Source organism: Lytechinus variegatus, chromosome 9 (assembly GCF_018143015.1).
Source record: "Lytechinus variegatus isolate NC3 chromosome 9, Lvar_3.0, whole genome shotgun sequence".
Taxonomy (NCBI): domain Eukaryota; kingdom Metazoa; phylum Echinodermata; class Echinoidea; order Temnopleuroida; family Toxopneustidae; genus Lytechinus; species Lytechinus variegatus.
Window position 1 is genome coordinate 10405011 of NC_054748.1, and position 4561 is coordinate 10409571.

The 4561-nt window shown below is 36.0% G+C and overlaps 1 long non-coding RNA gene across 1 annotated transcript; it reads left to right on the forward strand.

Moving 5' to 3' along the window:
- The first annotated feature begins 498 nt into the window (after positions 1–498).
- Positions 499–3126, forward strand: LOC121421403. The gene is made up of 3 exons (XR_005970963.1): positions 499–807; positions 1687–1754; positions 2222–3126. It is a non-coding gene; the product is annotated as an uncharacterized LOC121421403 (long non-coding RNA).
- The last annotated feature ends 1435 nt before the right edge of the window (positions 3127–4561 follow it).

Here is a 4561-nt window from a genome sequence, read left to right on the forward strand (position 1 = left end):
CGTTAACACACCCCACAATTGACATCCATAATAAACTAAATAAAAGAGAATCGAATAGTTTGATCAAATTTTATTATATGCAAAAATGGCAAAATAGATGGGAAGAAACTGTATCCCCCTTAAAAAGAATCCAAAAAACGTAGCAGGAACTTTTAAATGTTCCTTGAACCACAAGAATAGTGAATCCATTTTGCACTGTCTAAGAATGGATAATATAGGATTAAACCAAAACCTATTTCTTTTCAAAACACACCTAACTGGATTATGCGATGTTTGTGGAGTGCCCGAAACAACAAGACATTTTCTAACTGAATGCGCAAAATATATCATAGAAAGAACAATGCTGTTAGTGGATACAGACTCCCAAGAGGCAGTAGATCTCGAGGGATCATTATCTTCATCAGAAGCTTCACACCAGAGAGCACTTGTGTCTTTCGTAAGAAGGACAAGGCCCGAATTCACAAAGGTGGATTCTGCAAAATCCACGGAATAATCCACGGATTTTGTTGAGTCCACAGTCCACGGATTCGCTTTTGTGATTCACAAAGGTGGACTCGACCGAATCCACGGATTCTACCAAGTCCATTACGTCACGATTTCGAGTCAACTGTTTGGGGTGGTCTGAAACAGTGGACTCCACAGAATCCGTGGATTCTAGGCGTAATTGGCCAATCACAGCGCAGCATTTGGGTATATCTTTGTGCAGACAACAACCGCTGGACGATGATTTTGCAGCAAAATTTAAGGTGGAAGACTGGACGTGAAAGTGGTGGAAAAATACATGCTGGACCGAGCTCCGAGAAAATTGTGAGTAATTTGACATATTTGTTTGATGAGCAATATTTTTTGTCACTTTTTATGTATTGATTTGTGAATTAATGTCCGAATTTATGTCATAAATGCATGTATATTAGGTACGGTCATGAGAGTCGAGATAGTGAAAATAATTCTCGCGGAAATGGTTTTGTGTAGCCCCACAAGTGCATTTCTGTGTTGTTCTTTCGCGAGCTCTGTGACACGGCTAGACGTAGTCGTTGACGTTAGACGATTAGACCCTTGACTTGTTCCCCTTTTCACTCGGTTCTTCCGAAATTTATGATTCCCCCTGTCCCTGTCGCTGGATTTTCTTAGATCTACATGGTCATGATGGTCTATCTTACTCTAGCCTACACGCCTGAAGGCTCCTGGAGAGTAAAAAACAGTTCTACGGTCCGGGTCTATGACTGTCTATGGTGCACTCAGTCTCGGTCAGATTCATAATCAGATTCAGAACTGACAGAAGTTCAGTTGGTACTATCCAGGATTCCAGGGTCATGATGGTCATGAGTAAGCCTACGGGCCAGCTATGACTAATTTTTACTCTCCAGGAACCTCCAGGCTAGTCTTTTCAGCAATTTTGAAGATTTCATTTGAGATGATGAATCGTTTCAAAGAAAATAAATTTGGGAGAGCAGTCATGTATTTCAATTTTAGCAAAGAAAAAAAATGGGCATTTTCAGAGATAAAATAGGGGATGTCCTTACAGAGATGAGACAATTTTCAGAATACAGATTTTAGAGAATTTTCTCAAACTGTTATCTCAATGACTGATGACTGAATCTCATTCTAGTCTCATGCTCATTTTTCTTATGACTATTTTCTTTGCCATTGAAACTTAACCCTATGTCAATTTCATTTTCTATGCAGAACAAAAAATGGCAGAAAATCACCGTGCTCATGTAATGCATCTTGATCGTGTCAACAGCCTCAGAGGGGTAAGCTTTGTTTCAATTGAACAACAAACCGATGCAGTGCTTATTGCAAAATATTTCCCTTTTTTATAACTGACAAAATTATGACTTGTTTCTATATGGAGGAGATACTGGTTGAAGCACTAGTGATGAAACCAACATGGCAAATTTTTGTTCCTACTTGCACAAACAGTGACAATTTTCAAGATTTAAAAATGGATGGAGTCAAAATTAATGAAAGGAGTACAGCAATTAAAGCAGCAGATTATTTGAAACATTTGACGTGATGTATGCAATGCATATTAATGTAAAAACAAAATTAGGAAAAGAAAAACTTAATCCTAAATAGATTGGGCTATTTCCATACTGTACCTAAGAAGACTAGGGGGGGGGGCTGAATGGTTAGCAAACCTTACCTATTGTTCAGGGAATCTTGAATTATCTTTTTTTTCATGTTTGTCTACTCTAATTCTTTTTCCATGTATACACAGATAACCAGCAGGCCCAGACCCTGATGGGATTACAGAAATGAATGAATCCTTTTGAGTTGTACATGGATGAAGCCTTTCGAATGTGGTATCGCTTCTCAAAAGAGACTGCACTCCATCTCATCAATATGTGTGAGGGTGATCTGAGCTGAGGAATACAGAATGTAGTGAACCTCTACCTGTTGTCATAGGTGTCATCGATGGGACTCATGTCTACATTAGGAGTCCTGGTGGGGAACAAGCCCTGTACTTCCTTAATCGGAAGAACAGGTATTCCGTCAGTGTGCAGATTGCATTTTTAATATAAATGTAGACTCTGTTATGCCAGTCTGAACTTTTGGGGAAGGGTCGATAATGTGACTTGTACTCCTATCATCATCCAATGTCACTAAAGTATAATAGCGATCATTGACTATTTCTAAGCATTGAAATTTAGATTGCTTTATTTAGCACCCTCTCTTTGTAATGTGCTGTACAGTACTTATTTGTCCTTTAACCCTTTATAGCCGGGGGGGGGGGGCCTAAAAGGCCCCTCGACATATTTCGCGATAATTTCTAAATGCAAAAAAATAATACGCTGAAATTTCATGACTTTTTTCTTTCACATCTCCGGCACATTTTGAGACCGTTTGTGAAAATGGGGGGTACACTTGCGGAGATATAGCACATATTCGTAACCAATGTCACCGAAAATGGCAATTTCCATTGACTTTTGTGTGTACAATGTATGGGTTTTACAATAAGTGTTGTCAGATGAATGTTTTTTTCTGTTTTTCCTCACATAAGTTTCTTTTGGGCTATCACCAATTATTCTAGATTAAAAAAACAATACAAAGTAGAGATTTCAAAACAAAGAAATACATAATAAATTAAAAACAAAGAAATACATAAGAATTAGGAAACACGGAAGGAAACAAGAATATTATTGAGAAAAATTAGCATATGCGCATAATTACTATTCTAATCTAATAATTATACAATTTCAATACAGTTGAGTGAGCTGTCTTTTAGATTACATGACTGGCTACTAACATGCTTGATTCCATTGCATTTTCTCAAAAAATGGGGGGAAAACTACAAAAAAATGAAAATTCCTTGAAAAAATTTGAATATTTGCATAATTAATTAGATAAATAAAAAAATGATAATAAATATCACAAATTTGACAACGCATTCTTGTAAAATACATAATGAGACACACACCCACCCACCAAATTTGGTCAATAAACGGCCGAGATCTGAGGGGGGGCCTAATAGCCCCCCCCCCCCCCCCCCGGGCTATGCAATTTCAAAATAGCCCGGGCTATATAGGGTTAAATATGCTCTTGAGCATTTTCCTTACAAATTCATTTATCTTGATATTAGACGCTACAGACTAAGAATTTAAGTGAGTCTTTCGATAATTGTGTTTGATATATCAACATATATACAAAATCTTATAATTCCATTGTATTTCTTTAAGTTAGAGAAGTGTGAAAATCATTCAGACAAAGACCAGATCCTTCTAACCAGGTTTACTTTAAAAATAAATACTCACTTTCTTACTGTCATGCTCTTCGTGTATTTTTCAATTGATAATACCGAAGTCATATATCAATATTCAATAAATACTTAATCATCATACATAGTGATGAATATAAGTACATTAATAACATAGATATAATATAGTATTACCCCTATCTGACGTCTGAGCTGGACATTTAAAATGTATGGCCCTAGTTTTCATGAATGTTGATAATGAGTCAGGTACTGTATTATCTGTATACTATATTTGTTTTTCTTGGTCTTTATAGTACAATGTCATCCATTGCAACATAATTCCTAAGTTATGAATAGATATGTCTATATACAGTTTTTATGATATCAATATTCAAATGAATTCTCCCAACCACATCAACAAATCAAGAACTTCTGTTATTTCTTTATCTATGAGTATTTAATATAATCTGCAGTACTGCTGATACAATATAAACCCCTCAAAAAAAGTTTGTAAATCTGTGTTTGGCAATTAATTTCTCCCAACTCCCAATTTCACGTAATGCAAATTACAAATTTTGATATCATTGTTTTTTCAATGAAATTTGTTGGGGACTCTTCTGATAATAAACAGCATAAAATAAATACATAGAAACCAGCAAAGCTAAAAATAATCATACATTTATGATTTTTGGTTGAAAACATAATTTGCATTGATTTTGTACACGAAATCACGCTTTTGAGCAATTTTTGATGTGACATAATGTTACGTAATTTCGGGACCGCGTACCCGGGTGACCCAAAACTGGTCTCATAAGTTGCGCAAGACTTGAAGGTAAAAGTCAGCGAGCACGTTTAAAAAAAAAT